General features: G+C 43.9%; 1 protein-coding gene across 1 annotated transcript in view; it reads right to left on the bottom strand.

Moving 5' to 3' along the window:
* The window catches only part of zbtb16a (zinc finger and BTB domain containing 16a), a 167,657-nt gene that overhangs the window by 140,690 nt on the left and 4,893 nt on the right, over window positions 1-22,074 (bottom strand). The gene's annotated exons all lie outside the window — the stretch shown is intronic.

The following is a 22,074-nucleotide window of genomic DNA, read 5'->3' as shown; positions in this document are numbered from 1 at the left end:
GCTGGAACCAGTCCTGTTGGCAACTTCCCGGTCCTCCAAACAAAGTCGGGCCTGTGACAGGCATTGGCCACCTCAGACACAACAAAACCTTTTTTAATTAGCCTTGTTACAAAATCACGGCTGGTGGGGAAAGCTCAACAAGAGAACACCTCTGACCACCTTAATTGGTTCGTTAGGAATCACAGGGCAGCTTTGAAAACCTCGACTAACTGATAAGGTTCTCCACAGCTCTTTGGGTCACTGAAAACTGAATCAGTTCCCAAACCAGCCAGCAAAGCCGACCCAACGTGAGTCTCTTTTTAGAGAGTGGGAACCCCTCCTCTAACTGGGACCCAGCATCCGGTTGTCCTGGAACTGCACAAAAACTGTCTGGCCCAGTTTACTCTCAAGGGAACACATACCCCCCAAATAGCGGACATATTTGGGCTTAATCTGGGCTACTTTTGGCAGTGGTACGTGAACTGGCAAACAAACCTGAGTTTAGGCATCTGCTTTGTGAGCCAGATGTGGCCCAACCTTCAAATGGGGGGCAAAGAAAACTACAGATATGGCCCAAGTCCGGGCCATTCTTTGCTATCTTGGTCCAGTTATGTCAACATGTCACGCACCAACGTCAACGCCTCTTCTAGCTGGCTCTTTTAGTGAAAACGACTCGCATGGCCGTAGACCTTCAGAGGCATCTCCTGGTGCATAAATCCAGAGCGTCTCCACGTTCTTGCCGAAAGCCACTCAGTGGTTCGTTTCTCGTAGGTGGACGGAGGTTTCCGTTCAAACCCTTCTGAGATGAATATCAAGAAAGGTGCTGGTGACTGAACCCTGCTGAGATTTTCCTCCCTCACTCATCCTTCCTCTGTCAACTCGCTGAAAGGCTGGTGTGTTTTGCTCCAAGGTTGTTTGCTCAGACGTGGGCACCCGGGACAGTGCGGCATGCCCGAGGCCCAACAATGAGATTAGATGGTGGCAGTGACACGGTGGCAGTGACACGGTGGCGTGGCCAAATGATCCCAAAAACCACAGGCGGGGGCTGGAAAGACGCATGAATAGCCAAGGCTCCATTTGCTCTACTGGGATAACGTGTAAATTGTCTGCAATGACTTAAGAAAACAACTCAACTATATTCTCTAGAATCTGAGAAAGTTCCCTTGGAGTGATGGTTCATCACAACTCAGGCCTGGACAGTCACCTCGAAGCATCGCCAAAGACTAACTGACAAGAAACCTGTCGTCTCGCAGAGCAGATACTCAGAGAACAAAATCTTCATCAGCAGGAAGAAGGAGACGCGATGGTCACGGGATTAGACCCGGCACACGGCGTCCAGGATATCCAGCATATAATAACAGCAGCCAGAGCTCCTTCGCTGTTGCTATGAGAGGATAAAGCTCATTCTTCCTCATCACAGCTGTAATTCTTGATAGCCACGCACACATCTGTCAGCGGCTACGTTTCCATGGAGGATTAGAAGACCGGTCCACGCACACACACACACATGTGCGCACACACACACACGCGCACACGCACACACGCACACACGCACGTGCGCACGCACACACACACGTGCACACACACACACACGTGCACACACACACACACACGTGCACAGACACGCACACACAGCTACCGTTTCTTCGTGATTTTTCCTTCTTCTTTAAAAATAAGGCAAAGACATTTGTCCTGTGATGGATTATCTGGCAGCATGCAAACGCGCAGACTAAAGTATGACATGTCATATTTCACAGAGAGCAGGTAGATCTGAGGATCCTCGGTGGGCGGATCGGTGTCCTAAAAAAGCAGAGGGTTAAAAACATCTCAGAGGGAATAAAATAATAAAGGCTGGATAGGGTTGTGGAAACACTGAAACATTTCTTGTGCCTTAAAAATGCTTGTTTGTGTTGCATGAGTCATAAGAATAAAACATAACCGTCATAGATGAAGGTCACTGAATAAAAGTCAGAACCATTTATTCAGCCTTCAGTCCATCGTTCGTCTCCGTTTGCACTCGTATCCTCAACAGGTTTGTGTGAAGACCCCAGCTCCTGTAAAAACATTAGCACTCTTTTCGGCCGCTGATCATCAGCGTTGTGACGACTGATGAGATTTTAACACTCCAGCAAAAACAGAGACACTGCTGAGCAGATTTCACTTCCTTCCTTTATCCTTCTACTGCTTTGAGGTTCATTTTACTACAAATGCATTCGAGGCAGCCAAAGTACCTCTGTGTTTGAAAAGTGCTTATTTGGCAGTTAAGTATTTTTTTTAAATTCCACTTTTATGTCAGTAAAAGTCTTTTTCCAGTTTCACTCCACTCAAAATGCCTTTTCTGGAGCAATTTCATTGAATGGGACGGTAATATGTAGAAGTGGATGATAAGATTTCAGCTCATTTAGAGCCAACACAAACAAACTTAAATCAATAAGGCATCCCAGAATCCTCCCCGGGGGAGCTGCAGCGTGATCTAGTAAGAATCTGACTGAACTTGTTCTAAAAGAATAAAATTGTTCATTTTTAATCGTTTCAATGCCTCATACATCCGTGCGTCATAAAAAGTAAGCAAGTTTTGAGAAATGTTAAAAATTCCGGTGTTTACTTGTGGCACTACGATAAAAATGGTTTCACCACTCAGATAAAAAGGTCAGCTCTTCTTTTATTTACAACACCTCTTTCTCTCTGCAGATTCAGCCATTTATATAACGGTCCAACATTTCAATAAAATAAGAATAAAAAAAATAACACTTTTGGTGTTATCACTGCTGTGGTAAAGGTATGTAAAACTTTTCTCTGAAGAGTAAACTGGGATTGTCCTTAAATCTGATTTATGATGTAAACTTTCAGAAAAGCCTTCAATTAATTATTGTTTAACCAATAACTGATTTTTTAAAACTGAACAATTGTTAATTTTTTTTTTTTTTAAATATAGGGCCCTTCAGAGCGCTTTACAGAGATCATTATTCATTCATACACATTCTCACCGGTGGTGGTAGCTACGTTTGTAGCCACAGCTGCCCTGCTAAAAGCGTGGCTGCCATATTGCGCCTAACGGCCCCTCCGACCACCACCAACATTCATACACATTCAAACACATTCACACGGGGCAAGGTGGGTAAGGTGTCTTGCCCAAGGACACTACGACAGCAAACACCCTCTATCACCTGAGCTACTGCTGCCCTGTTTAACGTTAGATTTGACCAAAAACTATTAGAAATCAAAACTTAGCTATTGCTTTTATTAACTAGCTAGCTTCAATGGATTCCTCAATTTCATTTTCATTGTCAATCAAAATACAAACTTGTGTATTTCTTGTGTATTTAGTATATCAAAAATAAACTGCCAAGTTTTGTCGTATTATTAAAAGCTGACGCCAGAAAGCAGAGTCGGAAAAACAGAAAATACGTCTACCTACAAAGGAATGATTTGAGGGCTATGTTTTGTTCAATTTTCAAAGAAAAAGTCCAAACCGTTAAACCTCATCATGTTAACCCCTCCCACAGACTCTCTCTGCAAGGATAGACTTATTTGATTGGCTGTTAGGCCTTTTGTGCATATTCATTGAGCTCCACGGATGGTAGCTGGACGTACGTCTCGGCAGCATGCTAGTGAAAGTCAAAAAATCCGTGAAGCTAGCAGGATATTTCTTTGGCAAAATGTCCTTCAGTTGTTTGACTCTCTGAAATTATTTAGGCTACAAGTGTAAATGTCATAAACATTTTTGTTCCCCAGGAATCGGTTAAACACCAAAGTTCCTGGCTTTCAATGTGACCTCCGGACGCGTCTGATGGATTCCCCAAGGGAAAATGTCTGAGCACCCTTCCGTGGAGACCTTAAATAAACGTCAGTCGGGAATCATCTTTCTAGAATGTAATGTAAAATGTCATTGAGTATCGAGAAAAGCGCTATACAAATAAAATGTATAATAATAATAATAATAATAATAATTATTATTATTATTATTATTATTATTATTATTATTATTATTATTATTATTATTATTATTATTATTATAATGCAAAATGTTCCCGCTGGACTGAAACTGAGAACGCCACAGTTCCTGCTCTGGGGTTTTGCCCAGAAGTCCGGGGAAAAACCTGAAAATTGAAGCATACCAAGTGTTCAGATCTGCAAATCTATTCAACCTGCCGTTGTAACAGCGTCAACCGGAGAGGCCGGTGCCAGTGACTCAGACAGACTGTGACATCATTTGATCGGTAAGTTGATTCCTTTCATGGACATATATTTTAGGATAAAGAAAAAAGCCCACTAAACACCACATTTTCGTGCTCTCCGAAGGTTAAATAAATAAATTGTTTAATTGCACTTTAATTGATTAAATTGGAACATTAACATCCATATTTCATGAGAAGCCTCCAATATATCAAGCAATATGTCTGTTTAGTGGTATTTGGACAAAGACGTGAGACGTGTATTTAAACTAACTGATTTAAGACATCAGCTGACATCGGCTGACAGGGAAAGGCGATTTCATGCAGTTAATGAGAACTAAATGCTGTGCAAATATTTCATACAGTCACACGCATCCACCTACAAGCAGGCTGTTCCGGTCCACAGCGACGGTACGAGACACCAACACCTTCCCTGCAACGCTTCCTCTGGACCAATAAAATCATAAAACGCCTCTCAGACAGCTTCCCTCTCTTTCAGCGTCTCTTTGAACTCTGCTGATGCTCAGTGCGGCAGAGGAGACGGCAGACATGACAGTGTGAACAGCAACAGTCTGGTGCTAGACACCAGTTTACACCACGACTGCGCTGCACAGTTCAAAGCGCACAACTGGGAAAAAAAAAAGAAAAAAAAGAGAGAAAAGAAATTTGGAAAAAAAAGGAAACGTATTTGAGATTGATGAGAAAGAATACTGATGCTTCCACCAAACACCAAAAGGGTGATTCGGCGCTTAATCGCGGCTGACGGGGTTAGCAACAAAATGGCGGTGGATGTGTGGGAAGGTCTCGCCGAGGCGTGAGGTACGTAGTGAGTACTTGTCAGTCTTCTTGCAGGAATAAAAGTGAAATCAGGCCATCGCTGAATGGCGGGACAAAAAAAAAAAAAAAAAAAACGTGTGTGCGGCGCAAGAAAGGAGGGCGATGTTTTCAAAACAAGCCTGAATAGATGCACGTTTACTGTAACACAAAGAAATAAATGAAGCCCTTTGAAGATGAGAGCCCTCTTTGGCCAAAGGAGCGAGAAACCAGCAATTTTGCAATTCTTCTTTTGAGGGTTTTCTTCTGTTCGGGGTGGTGTGTTGAGGGGGTTTGCGGTGCGCTGGCAGCTGAGGCAATCTGGATCTCAATCGCATCTAAGGTTGGCCAATTAGTTCCAGTGCCACTATTAATGTGGTGAAGGGGCGCGCTCTGCAGGGGGCTGAGGGCTCCGCTCAAAGGCTCGGTCCTCGCTGAGAAGAGGGGGTTGAATATGACCGGCAAAGGTGGGGGTCAGGACCTCGGGGCCATGTGAAAGCTGCACCATGTCCACTGACCTCTGAGGGCTTGTACAGCGCCCGGCCGCCATATTGCAGGCCATCACAATGGGCCGGCCAACCGTTACAGTCCTAACAATGTGGGTCTGGGTGTACGGAAAGAAAAGCCTGTCAAAATTTGTCAACAAACTTGGTTTCGGTTTATGTCACGGACGCCAAATTAATGCGCTTTATCAAAAGCGTTAATGATGCTCTCATTAGCGGATGAGCTAACGAAGCATCTCCATGAGACGTTCAGACGTCAGACCTGGATCAGAACGATGCACAATTTCATAAAAATCAATCACAGAAACGATCACACTTAATTAGGCAAATGTGTATTTTACATTTATATCTTCGCCTCATTGTCACAAGACTCCTAAATATTCAATTCAATTCAAATATTCAGTTGGTTTGTCTTCGTAGCCAAACAAAGAAAGAGCCTCATCAGCATGGCACAATAACAAAAGCAGAATAAATAAAGTCAAAAATACCGTAGGTTCATTCAAAAATAAAATAAACGCTGAATTACCAGCCTGTAAAATAAATCTCTAAAAAAACAAGGTTGGGCGTGTCTGTAAGCAGCAAAGTTCCCAGCATTTTCTCTCTTTTTAAATAAAATCAGTCAACACGTTAATTAAAATATTCTAAAAAATCTGTCAATTATTCAAAATACCAACGACAGCTCTTTATTCAGATTATGTCAAATGCCAATTCTGAATAGTTGTAGCTCATCAGCAGCGTTTCTGGTGATTGATGGATCCGTTCTCTTTCAGACACCACGACGATTCGCAGTTCGTCCACTGTCACAGAACGTGTGCTTCTCCCTTCTTTTCAGGCTAATTCTGCTGAGATGTTTTGCTTTTTTCATTTAAAAGAATATAAAAATAGAGGATGTATTTTTGGAAGCAGTGAGACAAGAAACGCTTTAGAGAGAGAGAGGACGAAGAGGCCGTGAGACAACAGTCATCCGGCTCGTCTCGGACACCTTCTCCACTCATCCGGCGCCCGGAATATAAATAGTTTCATCAAGATATTTTTAAATAAATGTCAGGTTTGAGAACCAAAGTCGACGACGGCCAGACAACAGGTCAAAAACGGCGCAGTCCTCCCCGTAAAGCCGCGCCGGCCGATGATATTGTACTTTAGCATCCGCGCCTCTCCCCGCGTTTCAGGCCTGCTTTTGATCTCCTCCACATCATGTCAAGGACACTTAGAGGACAGAAAGCAAGACGCAAGCAGAGAAAATGCAGACGGTGAACCGATTGACGCCGCGTGAACTCACTTCCTGCATGTTTTTTTTTCCCCTCTCTTCTGAGTTGAAAACACCAGCGGGACTCCTGTATTTTTAAAACGAGCTGTTGCAGATGGACGAGTGATGCTGCTGGTTTATAACCGCCATCGTCGCGGCGGCGGCAGGAGTGCCGTGTTAAACACTCATTTGTCGGAGCTAATACGGTGTTGTGCACATGTGGATAAATATCCTCTTCCTGTGTTTTTAATTATTATTATTATTATTATTTATCTAAAGAAAGAAAGCATTTTTAAATCTGATTTAAAAAAAATTAAATAAATAATTATTTACACTTCAAAATATTGGAAAAATGTTACTTTTAAAGAGTATACGTGTATTTGTGCAGCTGGTCAGATTTTATTAAACTGCTTAAAAAGTGAAGCTACAAACAATCTTGTAATATTAGTTCATGATAAATAAATCGTAGATGAACATAAGTAGGATTTTAACGCTTGTTGATGTTATTTTATTATTTAAAATAAAAGTGCAAAAACAAACAGCTGCATGATCCAACTCTTGAAATAAGTTTTAAAAAAAAAACGAATGAGACTAATCAAGAGGCTTTACAGTAAAATGTTTATTCTGATAGGCATCAGTGAATCAGTCATCAATATTATTTATAATATGAATCTATATAAATGTATTGTTGTTGTACGGCGACCTTGAGTCACATGAAAGGCGCCCTATAAATAAAATGTATTATTATTATTATTATTATTATTATTATTATTATTATTATTATTATTATTATTATAATATTTGACTGTTAAGTAAACTATCAATCAATGAAATAATCCCCCCAAACTTCCTTTAATGTACCAAAGAGCAGCAGAAGACGAGCAACGGAGCGACGCTCTGCCGCACTCCTGACTGAAATAAAAGGAGCAAAGTCGTCTTTGTGTCTCTTCTGGTTGCCGGCGGCGCTCCGAGACCGGATTCCTCCGCGGCGGCTCGGTGAGTTTGTCCAAAGCGCTGACCACTAGTTCGACACGAACCTTTGTGTGTCTCTCCGGACAAAAGGATTGAGAAGTGGGGGGTCAGCTAAAGCACCGGCGCACCCCCATCTCACCCCAGTTCATCTGCAACGTCCCCTCTGGCCGACCTCTGACCCCTCCTGCCTTCGTCCGGGTAAAAATAACTAAATCTGTTCTGGCACACGGACGCCCGGGAGACCGCTGTCCTCGTTGTGCATCCCATAATGTGGAAGGTTGACACAAAGATTAAGGAAAGATTACGCTCCACTCTTCTGGCAGATGGTACCGGTTCTCTTTCTCGCGTTATGCAGGACCTCGGCTACTTTTAACGTCTTACTGAGAGACACAAACGCGACCCAGGTCTGCTAACAGGTCCCGCCAGATTAAGGCCGATAAAATGCGCTTGGCGCCGACCGTTTCAGGGAAAACTCATTTGGACCATTTGGGTTTGGGATTCTGCAGCAGAACAGGGATTATTACCGGGTATTCAAAGGCCCGAAGACTTTCCAACTACATCCGGAGCCTCGGGTTGCAGTAAAGCGCTGCCGGGCTTATGTAGGTCACCAAGTCACCGCGGGGCGTTTGAGATGGGAAGTTTCACTTTCGGGAGCAACACGCTCAGAAAACACGCTCAGAAAACACGACAAAATAAGCAGGTATTGTGTCCTCGGACTGCTGTCATCGCTCTTCCTCTCAGAAGCTTCGGTGTCTTTTTATTTTACGGCACGTTGAATTTTTGTCCATCTGTAAATAAGAGTTAGTCTGGAAAAGAATCGATAATCTTAAATGTGATTTCCCAGAACCAAAGTCAAATAAAAATGCACAACGTTTGAGTTAAAACTGCACCAAAACCAAAAGTATTCATCAAATTTAACAAAATTGCACATCTGAACTATTTAACCACTTCTCTGAAGTTGAAAGCCCGCTCTGTTGCAGGGAAGTGGTCCAAAAATCGACACTTTGTACTGAACGTTCTCGGGACATCTCCGCCATGGTAGCCTCCAGAAAACCACCGGTACGCTCCAGTCAGTCCTCTTGACCTTCACATCGCAAGCTAACTGTGGAAGCCTTCGTGACAACTTTCCAGTTGGGTTTCCCAGAACACGAGTTTAAAAGCCGATGAGCAGTATTTATGCTACTGAAGCCAAACGTCTTAAACATCTGGACCCAACTTGCCAAACTCAGTGTGACGCCTCATTTTATCCGACCTGCGACAACATGCCGAGATAATTATGATAATTATGAAAGTTGGCAGAAGTGGGTTCTACCCGCGGTACTGTCCCGTTACAAGCGGGTTTGTGTGGATGTCTGATCTTTCTACCTTTTTTTATCTCCGCCAGTACAAAGCAGCCCCCCCCCCACCCATGGACAAAAGTCAGGTCCGTAACCCCTGTGGCCCCGCCCCCTGCTCTTTGACCTGCAGCTGAGGCCTGGCTGAGCACAAACAGTGGATGTCCCCTGAAGCCCCCCCACCACCTGGGGTGGGGGGGTGACTCCCGTGTCACTGGGCCAATGAAAGAGCCTACTGTAAATAACGGGGGGCCTGGCTGACCCCCAGAGTTTATTTGGGCCTGAGACCCCTGCATCCATCCTACTGTAACAGAGCCCACAATGGAGCCTCTCATGGGTGTTAGAGCGTGCGCTCTCTCCTGTGCGCCCGCTCAGAATGGGGATTAGGCAGGAAAAAAAAGGCCCCCGTCAGGTCCTTGGAGGGGGGTCAACCCCCTCCAAACCACCACAACCCCATCCCACAGACACTTTAGCCTTTGTCCCGCTGTGAGACTCGGGAGCAGGAAAGGATGGAGGGAATGTGGTGGTGGGGCTAAAGCCTGAGAGGAATGACTCGGACTAAACGCTAGATCAAACTCTCCAACACAAACAAGATCAAAGCTCATGATCAGATGTTCACAGCGCCCGATCGGTTTCAGGGACGCCCAATTAAACTTTAACTCAATTCTCATTTAGAAAAACTTAAGCAGAGGAAGAGCCAACTATTTTAATAAATCAGCATCTGGCACCACCTGATTAGCAGGCAGGCAGGTCTGCAGTCGGTTCTGCCATCAGCTGCAATTATTTCTAAGATTTCTTAGATGATCTGATCCGGTAGCTATATCCGATATCGGGCCAAAAAACGTCTAAAAAGCTGTATCAGGTATCAGATAACGAGACCAATAAATAAAGCTGATCTATTCACTTCTCTTCACTCAAGAAAAATAGGTTTTGAAGCTGCTAACACACAAACTGACCTGAAACGACGACATGTTATGAACCTTCAGCCTTCCTCACACCTGAGTCGATATCGGACATCAGGTGATATGATTGATATCCCTGCAATAAACCGGACAATTTACAAATATACATGTTTGTTTTCACTATTTGATACTGTGGGATTTAAAAATATAACTAATTAAGTAGCCAAGTAACGACAAATGTCCATCGTCATTTGTATATAAAAAACAGATATATTTATTTCTTATGTTTTATATATAAAAACATAAACAAACAGCAGTTTAAATCTTTGTTGCTACAAACGCAGTGTAATTAACACGTGTAAGAAACAAGAAGTTGAAGTTAATGTCGCAATAAAACAAAAAGGCTTAAATAATCTTGCAGAAATATTGAGAGCAAATCAACTGATAAAAATAGAAAACTAAAACCGATGCTGGTTAAATGCCAATAAAGATTCTTTACCATCTTGTCAAATAGTAAAAACAAAGAAACCCACAAAATTGAGCATTTAAGTGTAATAAAGCCCATTTGTGACCGTCTTTGTTCCTGTCTTTACGAGTTAAACCTGCCTATCATCGTCTTCCATATGACCAACTTCCTGCTCATTTATTTTAAACATCTGAACGCACGGAGACGAAGAAAAAAGAAAATCTGCCCAAAATATCGACTTATACAAGCTTTTCTTTTTTCGTCCCTGCATTTTAATAATTGATAGGAGATTTTTGTACATTTATATCTACGATCGTCAATAATACTTGATTGATAACTTGTGTGTGTGCATGTGTGCACGCATGTGTGCGTGCACTGGTGAAAGGAGGGAAAAAGCCTAAAAGAGATAGAGAGGAAGGTTTCGGGTCAGAGGCTAAGTGAAATATATCCCCACTCCGAGGCCCGCCGGAGAGAGGATGCAGGAAGCTGAGGGCCGGAGATAAGGGCCGAGACGTGGGCGATAAGCAGCAAACACCTGTTAGGGGAGGCTCCGGCTCCGGCTCCTCGCCTCGGACCGACACTTAGAGGAGGCAATAAACCACGGGCGAGGCAGGAAGAGGAGCGGAGGCGAAGACACCACGCGCACAACCGCCGCCGCCATCGGCTTCTCTGCTTCTGACAAGGTGAGAGAAGAGAGGTAAACCTGCAAGAGGGTGTCCGGGCAACACGGCACGTATGACGGGGTGGGTGTGCTTCACGGCACGCTTAATGGCATCTGGCAGGAGCCTGGAGCGTCATTTGTAAAGTCAGCGGCGAGACAGGACTGGCAGCAATGATGCTGCTTGAGTCATGACATGTCAGAGGCATCCGCTTCAGCGATCAGTCCAGGAAATGGAAAGCCCCCCCCTCCTCCTCCTCCTCCTCGTCCCCCCCAAACCCTCTTTACAATGCCGCTCTCGCCCGTCGGGGCCGAGGGACATACAGACAAACACAAAACAATCCAGAAATGGCAAAGAGAGGCCTTGGAGATGCCTGACAGACGGGCAGTAAACAGGGCTGACGATGCCGGGCGTCGGGAGGGGAATTAAACGGCTGAGGTTTCGGGTTTGGAGGAACTAAACTAAACTCTAATGTTTACGTATGTTTATGTCGACTCTGGGAAATACCGGAGGAGATGAATACATCCCATCATGAAAAATCTGACATCTCCTGGGTGAATCTAGGAAATTTAACCAACATACATTTTTTTTCATTAAATAACAACACATTTAAAAAAAAAAAGTCATCATTAAACTGTACATCCAAGAATACGTGAGCGCAGACTCAGACTGGACCGTCAAAGATGCTGAAAACAAACCGAGGAGCGAAACTCGAATCAGGAATAAAATAAGACTTTGTCTTGTGATTGGCTAATTAAATAAAATGAATAAATAAATGAAATAAACAAATCAAACATTGTCAACATAACTAGTCTTGATTTGTTTAAATAAATGTTTGTAGTTGTTGGAGGTTTCAGGTCGGTAGAGCTGCAACTAACAATCAGTCGACTAATCGCTTTATGAATCTCAATTATTTTATCCAACTCAGCTTTTCAATTCTGCATGAGGTTGAATAAATGACGTGCTAATTAACAATAGAGTACAGGAAATACGGACGCACATATTTGAATTCACTTTGCTGCCAGTTTGCTGCATTGCATCGACTGCCGCCATATTGTTTACTGTATTGCACATGTGCAACTCTCAGCAGAGATAGGAAGGCTCCGCCTTACTCTGTTGAATTTTGTCGTCAATAGTTGACAATTAAATTGATTGGGAATTATTTTTATTCTCGATTTGCGTCAATATCGTTGACTAATCGTTACAGATCTATGGGTTTTCACTTTGGCTACCAAGAGTTTATGTAAAAAATGTATAATACGAATGAGTTAAAGTAATTGACAGTGGCATGCAAATCTCATTTAACACTGAATAAAGATGAGTTTACACAAAAATTATAAAAATAATAATTTTATAAAATAAAAAGGCCTATAGATGTTTTGTTTAACTATAGTCACCAATTGGTTTTCATTAAAAAAAAAATATATATATATATATATATATATATATATTTAAAAAAAATTATACAATTGACATGCAAATCATCAGTCTGCATGCAAACTAAAAAAAAATATAAGAAAAAACAAGAAAACTTGGGGGGGGGGGGGGGGGGGACTTTGGACTCTAGCTACACAACATTTTTTTGTTATTTTTAATGTGAATCAATCAGGATTCACCATTTAGTGACACTTTGGGGTTTGTTTACTTTTGTTTTCAGGCCAATTGTAATTAAAAAACAAAACCTGCACTCACAAGCTTCTGCATCATCTTAATTTACACAAAGAAACAAGTTAAACGCCCCCCCAAAAAACACACAATTGCTGAGGAGCAGTGCTGCTAAATGCATTTATCTTCAGACGTTGCTTCTCTTCCACCAGACAAATCTCCCTTCACTTGAATTCATCCCCCACCTTGCAGGCCTGCGTGAAGGGGGGTTGGCCTATCCATCATCAGCTCTCTCCCCCGGTAATCTCTCTGGGCGTCTTCGGTCAGCAAATACATAAATCAATTATGGTTTTAAGCTTTATGCCATGATTTACCCAACTGATCCCTCCTGGATTACAGCGGAGCTTAAAACGTGTCGGTCAGCGCTAAAGCTGCGAGTCGCCTTGACATTCATGGGCCTGCCGCCACGGTGCCCACAGAGCGACGTGTCAGTTGCCGTACGTATAGATCTGACCGGGTGATCTGGGCGGCGCAGCGGCCCAGGCTGCTGGAGATAACACAATCACGCTCGTCAATCACATTTCTAGGAATACTGATGATTATGACGAAGAATCACAGACCAACTTTGAAAACAAATTCAGGTTTTTATACAATAATGATGGTGTTTTAACTCTAAAGTGTGAAAATAGAAATCAGAGTGAAAGGACGCTAAAACAACCATAAAATTAATGTCATTTTACTTATTGTTTTCCTTTTTAAATTCAGTTTATCTAAAAGCGTTTCCCCATTTTTAATAATTTAGGAGCGCATCCTATTTAAAGCACTTTACTATAAACTGAACACTTCCTGATAGTAATTAATACTTATTTGCATGACATTAAATTGCAGTGGGGCTAAGGAGGCGTGTCTCTGCGAGAGAGAAAGTGAGGATGAAATGAATAAAACTTAACTTAAAAACACCACATTATCTACGAAAAAAATGACTCTGCTGATTCTGTTTCTAAATCATGCTAATAGTGAAAAACTAGTGCTGTTTAGTGCGATTTAGAAAAATTAAGCGATTAATTAATCAAGATCTGTAATTAATTGATGTAATTAATCGCTTTTTTAATCTCACCTAAAAATTGCTGAGAAAGGCCCTCAACTTGAGTTGTTTTGCTTTAAATTCATTACATCATTGCGGCGGATCAAAAGATTGTTATACAACAACAACAACAAAAGTGTTTTTTTCAACAGACTTGAACAGATGGAGTCCTAGCCATTTACATCCACTTGGAAAGATCATTCGCTAGCCTCTCTGTCGCAGACATGCGCATGTGCAGGCTGCTCTCCTCGAGTTTAGTTTGGTGAAGAGGGTTGCTGTGGCTCGATAAATAGCTAACATCGTTGCTGCTAATGTTAGCTGTGGCTGCGCTTGCAACCGGGTGCTTTGCGTTTATGTGGCTAGACTTGAGAACACATATTACTTTAACTTTTCTCAATAGTGCCATCAGGGCGTTATAGAGATGTATTTTTCACTGGACCAACAACTTTCATATGCTCCTCCATTTTCACTTCTCCGCTACTTCCGTAAATCGGACTTTAATCAAGTTTAATTAAATCTAAGTTTAATTAAATCAATCTACCCGTCCACAGGAAATATGTTCTTTTATCTTCAGATCTCCATTTTTTGGACAATATTAGAAAAATAGAGTGATATTTACGTTGTAAGAACGGTTTCACAGGCGTCCATGTTTTGTTTTTCAATCCATAGAGGTTTGCAGTTTTTTATTAATGTAGCCTACATCTAAAGTGCAGCTGGAGAAAAACATCTCAGTTCAAAATGTCCTCACTTGTAAGTCAGTGTTGGTAAACAGTCTCATGATATCAGAAACGCCTCTGACGTTGAGTTGAAGTGAATATGTACAGGAAAACACTGGGATATAAAAGATATATCGTGACTCAGCAAAAATATACCGGAATATTAAATACCATCCACACCGCAGTCCGCTGTTGGCAAAAACTAAATTGGCAAAAGCTAAAAATTGTTTGAGGAAAAAATGGTGAACCAAATGATGAACCAAATTTTGGTTGAACCCTGACAAAAAAAAAAAAAAGCAGAGAGGTGCAGCTGCCCGAGTCCGAGTCCAGGATCAGGTGGTCATCACCCACCTTCCAGCTGTGGATTCAACGCAGCTTCATGGTGCGCTCTGTTCTCATTTCCTACCTGTCACTTCCTCCATGACAGGTGCCGGTGGAGCGACTTGGGGCAAGGGGGCCGGGATTTTTATGTCTGGCATGCTGGTATCACTCCGCTGGGGCCTCTTGCCAATCTCTGGCAAACCATTCAAGTGGCAACAAAGAGGCTAATTAGAAGCTCTCTCTCTGGAAGCCACGAAGGGCTCCGATGCTGATACTTCCCAGGGAGACTCGGGGGCCTCCGAGGTGGCGGTGGCGGCAGCTTTTTCCACACAAACACACACACACATTCACACTCATCCACAGGACATTTGTAAGCACACTTGGGTTGGCCCTTTGGCTGCAGTACATTTACTCTTTGTGGCCTTCCTCCCCGCGGCCTGCCAGAACGATAGAAGCAGAGAGAAGGAACCGACACATCTTCTTTCATGTCGTGGGCACCCGGAGAGGGAATGCTAATGGAATATCGATGGGATTAGAACCCGGAGCGCTCGGGTCCAGGAGAACAGAAGAGGGGCTCGGTGAACCAGAACTAAAACCCGCTGAACTTTAAGGCCACATCGCTCCACTTCTATTGACTTTGGCTTATTTATTGGGAAGGTTGACAACGATAAAGTTCATTCTGCTGAGTCTTAAGCAGAGGACACCTACAGTACTAGGACCTCATCTGCTTATTTACCTCGGCGCGGCCTCGTCTCCTGCCGACACTCGCCGCGGCTCCTTGGATTCCAGATAGACATCAGGAAGTTGAAGCCGATAACACATTTGCATGTCACCTGATAAGCAGCTGTAATTAGTACTCGCGCTAGTCCCCTACCCAGCCGGCCACAAAACAAAAACATCCCACATGCTTGCAATGACACACGAAAGGCCAAGTCCCGGTACAGCAGGCCGCCTTCATCTCTCCCTCCGGACCACGAGGCGCGTTCATGCCATTAGGCTGCACCAGTAACGCAACTGGATGCATCATGCCGCTAACTTTTACACAAGCACCTCCTACTGATCGTATCTCAGACATGGATGCAATCTAATCACCCCGCTAATTAGGTCACACCCCAACACAATTTCTGTGGCTACCTTAGAATCCCCGGCCGCCATCATTGATGCTACCGTGTTCTTTTCCCAGCATCCGTCTGTATACACCACCTGATGTTATTGCTCCATGACAATAAAATGTTTGATCTGTACTAAGGTGTGTGTGTGTGTATGTGTGTGTTTCCAGTCCATCCCACATGATGTAGCCCCCCGTGTTAAGTCTTTAATCGATGCATCTCCCTACCCTGACAGTGAGGACAGAGCCCAGATCTGAGATCAGAGCGATGGCGGTGTAAATCTTTACGGTTCAACTGGAGCCTTTTAAAGCCAGTCTATAATTGGGCGTCAGCCAGCAGCTGCCTCGGCTGTGGCCATCACGGTGAGCCCGGTCAAAGCGGCGGTTCCTCGGGGGCATAAACAAACACCGCACCTCCAATAAGGGCAGAATAAAAGCACCTGTGCAAGGATAAAAAGGCAGACAATGTGGCGGCTAGACTCCAATAAGCCCTCCGACGGTTGTCTGTGGCTTAGGTGCTTCTTGGAGAGGTGTTTTCATTCAGTGAGCCCTTTTTATTTTTTATTTTTATTTTGTGATATTGGATTATTACAGCAACATGTACTGTACCTCTGAGTGCAATCCGGGGAGACTTAGCTCGCTGAGTGATTTCAAATAAGAGGTAATCCACTGCCATGTAATGGATGCTTTGTTGCCAGGCTGCTCTCAGAAAGCAGGAAAATGCTTCAGTTTTGTTGTTGTTTTTTTAAACAGGTTAGGACCTCAAGACTGCTTCTTTTCCAGATCTGTTATGTCAGAGGCGATGTTGTATTCAGGAAACAAACAAACAAAATCAACGCCCAACTCTCAAGTCATTTGTCCAGCGACAGCCCGTGCAGGTTTCCCTTGTTAATAAAAGCTGAGCAAAGGAAACGGGTGAAAAGCTCGCTCGACAAACGCCACAAGCTGCCGTCGGAGTTGGACACCAGCTGAGAGCGCCGTGCCACACATGCACGGAAAACTACTCAGATATTACTGGCACTTCAGGCCACCTTCACGCTCAACTATTTCAAGGTCGCAGATAAATTCTTGCTCGAGTCGGGGTCTTTAGTCCTGTTTCGGGGAAATCCATGATGCCATTAGCATCAGCAGTCAGTCAGATAAGGTTGCAGTTGCGTAAGTAACCACACGCAGCATCCTTCATATTTGTTAAACCTTTATCTCCAACTTTAAACTCTGACGTTGACATTATTTCAAAGTCATCTCGCGAGTTGTTGCCGTAAGTTAGTCGTGCTACATGTTTGGTGAATTCTGCCCCGTTTGCCCCCTCAACCATCATGGGGGTGTGTCTGCATTTGAAGCTCGTCAAAACTGATATTTATGTCCAAGTAACCTCTCCCTTAGCCCCAGTTGGGACGCGTAAAGCAAAGAATTCTGCGTACAGAAATGATAACTAATTTCACGTAAACACGTCCCACAAAGACTCGGCATGATCTTCTTCTCAAGATGGAAATTTATCTGCAGCCATGACATCACCTGGAAATGCTAAAAGTCTAAGATCAGACTCCGCGTTGGCCGCTAAATAATATTTTCAGCTTTACTTAATTGTTTTTCACAGGTTGGTCCTTCTCTTCTCCAAATTTCAGAAAAATATCCCTTCTTACCTCGAACACACTATTTGGACGCGGCACAGATTAAAATGTTGGCGTTTAAAAAACGACAGAATAAAACAAATAGCTGGAAAAAAAAACACTGCGGTTGACTGCGAAGACTCGTCATCGCCAGCAAATACGCAGTAAAGATGCTTTCAAGTCCACCTTGTGGAGATTGCGACTTTCTAAAAACCAGTGTTTTCAAAGCTTTGAGTCTCTCCAGCGACTATGTCGCCATCGGTCTTCACGGCGGCCATTAGAACCCAACCGCCCCTTCAATCATCGCGTTAATATTTGCAAAAATCAATGACGGCTGATTGTGGCCAAAGCAAACAAATGTCAATGTGTTGGGAAACAACTTTGTGTGTGTGTGTGTGTGTGTGTGTGTGTGTGTGTGTGTGTGTGTGTGTGTGTGTGTGTGTGTGTGTGTGTGTGTGTGTGTGTTATTGCTACCTGGGAAAATAATTTAAAAAAAGCTATGGACTGCTATCTGAGCTCAATCTGCTCTTGGTTTACTGAGAAGGATTGCCAAGGGTTATCTGTCTCACTCTGATATGCACAGATAAGGGCCTTGGGCTCGCTGTTTAAACACCTGGGGCCCGGGGCATTAGTGGCCCTCCGTCCCCCCCTTTTGCCACAAAAGAAGAGGAAATGGAAGAGCAAGCGCTGGCTGCTGCCGCTGAGGGGAACGTGTGTGGAAAGTAATGAACACGAGTGTGAGCGTGTGTGGAGATGAACGCGGGGGGTGGCAGCGTCCACACACTCCTGCAACCCAAAACTGCTTTTCGAAAAACAATAAGATAATAATAAATGCGGGCAGAAAGGTGGTTTAAAACAAGACAGACTGCATTAAGAAAAGACAGAAGTAAAGACCGACCGATTATCAGTCGTGTTTAAAGCCCATATTCCAGCAAGGCTGCTTTTTCCCCACTTATATGATGTACATTACAGCATGGGTCATGCATTTGCATGAGAATGGCCGATTAAGTGAAAGAGATAAACCCAAGGCTACTTCCCGTGAACTGGTTGCCGTTAGGAATACCAAACAGAGTTTTCCCTTTTTTTTGTTTTTGTTTTTCTTCCTCTTTTGCCCTGCCTCTGCAGAATTAGCCCCCTGCATCATGCATTTATTTGCTCAATAATCACCCTGGACCCTGTTATTTTCTCCTTGCAAGGGCTTACTAAAATATTGCAGTAATCCCGTCCACCCAAAGCCCCGTCAACGCTCACCTGAGCCCCCGTCAATCAATTGATGGCTCGTCAGAGGGGAGGCGGGGAGGCTGTTTCTTTTGATTTGGGGGGATTTTTGTGCAAAAACATTAGAAACCATAAGATTAAGACGACCGCAGAAAAACAAAAAATGATTTTTCACTGTGACACTGATTAAATCATGGAGGTTTTGGGACACCGACTCCTGCACTGCTTCTCAACCAGGTTCAGGTCTGGACTCGGACCAGGTCCCTCCAGAACCGTGGTTCTTAAACTCCTGAGGTTACAACACAACAGCAGACCATCACCCCTCCATCACCGTGTTTGAGTACGAGAGCTGGGTTTCTTCCAAACATGGTTCTGGACATTAAGACCAGACATCTCCGTTTGGGTCTCACGTGTCCAGAGGACACGGCTCCATCACCTCTGCTGGTTTGATGGGTTGTTGAACCATCGAAACCCAAACAAACAAACCTCCGTTGTTGGGTTTTCTCATTGTGCGATCATTGTCCTCTGGTCTGACCTTGGCCTAACCTTTCCGGGACGTCCACACCTCAGAAGACGGACAGATTTCTCAAATGCTTTTCTCTGGTTAATAATTTACTGCCCGTGGAACTTTAAACTGTTTGTAAATGGCTTTTCAGAACCGTTGATTGCTCACGCCTTGGTTTTCTCTGTTAGAACTGTGTTTACGCAAACCCAAGTATTTACATCCCCAAGAGCAACCTTCGAGACTGGACCAAGCAGAATTTAAGTCGATCTAAGTGTTCTTCAGTAAACTAAAGCAGGAAAAAAATGCTCAACACGTCAGCTTCAAGCTTCCTTCACATTCCTGTTTAAATTTATGTCTAATTGAGGATTGAAACAAGAAAAAGCATCTCTCTTATCAGCGTTTCTCAGGACCAGCTCCTCCAGAGTCGACACTCCCGGAGCAGCGGCTCTGGTGGAGGTGTGGTGTTTGTTATGATATAACCCAGGCCGCCGAGGAATGAAGGGGAGCTGGATTTATACAGGAAGTGACTACTTTCTGGGGCGTCCCTGCGAACACTGCAGCGCACACACAGACACCTCGCACCGCTGACCCATGCCACATCTGGGAACGATTACACTCATGTCTGACTTGACCCGCCGGCACCGCCTGAACTCTGCCGACGTTTGTTGCAGAGGCGGCGGTGACCCCGGCGCAGTCGCCGTGGGGGGAAATGATGCGTAATTGGTCGGAGGGAATACGACTCCGCTCGTCTGAAATAAACCACCGCGTGTTCACATCAAAAGAATCGGCAGCTTGACGGGCCGGCGCACCCGAGGAAACCAGCGCGGACGTGATACGCTATCAAATGACCCACGGAGGAATTTGTGAGGACGCGAGGAGCGTCTGAATTACAAGCATCTCGGGCTAGCGCTGCAAAGCTTTCAAGTACTGACTGTGGATGATGCAATCTTTGATTTCTACACTTCAGGAGGCTGTCAGGACAGCACATGCAATATTAAACAGAGTCGTGTCGGTGTATCAACCGGCCTAAATTAACCCATTAGTATGCTACGGGGTGAAGCAGGAAGATCAATGCATGAAACCGTTTGGAAATCTCCTTTGATACGAGATTTCCCAGCTTGAGCGGATTGATGAAACCCCTCTTGAAACACAGGCAACCATTTCACACTCCAGACTTTTCTTAAGACAGAGACTGACGCGTCCCGTCCATTAACACGGAGAGCTGAGCCGCCTCATCCCACGCCGAGCCGAGGCTCGAGAGCATTTCTGAGCCGTTGTGCTCACAAACAACCCTCCTCTGCAGCTTTTTTTTTCCAGTCGGCCCGTGCAGAAATTCCTACTTTATTTAATTAATAATGGCCACTTGGTAGTGAAGGCCGCACAAACGAATACACATTCACAACTAATTACAAAACACCAAAAAGTAAGCAGCCTCAGTGCCGTTATTAAACGGTGTAGAAACCCTGCAGAGACATCTCTCCTGAGTAAAGAGCTGCTTTTCTTTTTTTTATTGTTTATTTTTCCTCTAAAAGACAACTGAAGTGTTGTTGCGCTGGAACAGATCGCCTCCGAGCCGTGAGCGCCAAGATACTGGCTCGAGACCGACGAGGACGGGTGAGCGGGTTCAGATCCTCAGGTGAACTTTAACCACTGTGCATTCCTATTGATTCAAGCAAACATTGCGAGGCGAGAAGGTGGCTCTCAAGGCGAGAAAGGATATCCAAATTTAAAAAAAAACTCCACAGAGATATGAGCGCGTTGTACGAGACACCAGTCAATCCCCGAGTCAATCCAGACGCATGTACTGTACTGACTAGGGAGCTTTTAAAAAGGTATTTACACCTCACAGCTTTTTCCCAGTGACATTACCTGGCCTTCAGCTTTATTTAAATGGACTGACAGAAATAGCCCAGTTCGCTGCCACTCCCCCCGTCCCAGAACCACCTCCCTGTCTCGGAGCCCAGGTCCAGCACTCATTTCCTGAGCCGACCGTCTACTCCAATTATCAAGCTAATAAGAGCCCCCCTTGTGCAGTTATGGGAAAGGGGAGGGGGGGGTTCGACATCGGTGAGTGCGCGATAGCTGCTGCCTACATCTCAGAAGGTGTGACTAATGGTCTTGGACAATGTTGAGACAGCACCGCCTCGCCAGTCACCTGGGCCGGCTTGGCAGCTGCTGAAGGAGTAAATCTGTTGGCCTGAGCCACCAGACACACGGGACTAAAGGTTTATGCATTTGCAAACGATGCAGTTTATCCAAATACAGCAGAAAGTGTCTGTTGAGGGATTGTTGGTTGACTCAAGTCAAACAAAAACACAGTTTCTCCCGTTGTACGCCCTCCAAACCTTCATCAGACCATATTTCCTGTCCATTAGAGCGACAGCAGTATAACAACATCAACCAACCGTCGCCTCTGTGGTATATACGGCATCTATATCACACAAGGATGCACCAGAGCTAACTCTCCCAGTTACTACAAAACAACTGATTTTAGATGATTTTGATGACCATTTATGATTCCCACTTCATTTGGCCAATAAACCGGTCCGATTTTCTTTATTTTCTCTCCAACCCCTAAGATATAAAAGCAAGAAATTGGGGTTCATGGAGGACGTGGACAACAGGGGACAACAAACTTTACCTGAAGTTTTTTTTCTGTTTGATAAGAATCTTTAAAGAATTTATTCCTACTTTTTTGTGAAAACATAAATTAAATGCGTAATTATTTTAGTAAAAAAGCTCAGATCAGGTTAAAAAAACCTTCTTTACTTTTTAACATTATAACATCATTTTATATTTTTTAAGATGTTTTAAATGCACTTTTTTGTGCTGTAGTCACCTTAAGACTGAACAACGCA

The sequence above is a fragment of the Cololabis saira genome, chromosome 14, assembly GCF_033807715.1.
Source record: "Cololabis saira isolate AMF1-May2022 chromosome 14, fColSai1.1, whole genome shotgun sequence".
Classification (NCBI taxonomy): Eukaryota; Metazoa; Chordata; class Actinopteri; order Beloniformes; family Belonidae; genus Cololabis; species Cololabis saira.
Note: the sequence above shows the minus strand (reverse complement) of the source record. Positions and strands in the feature narration are given on the sequence as shown.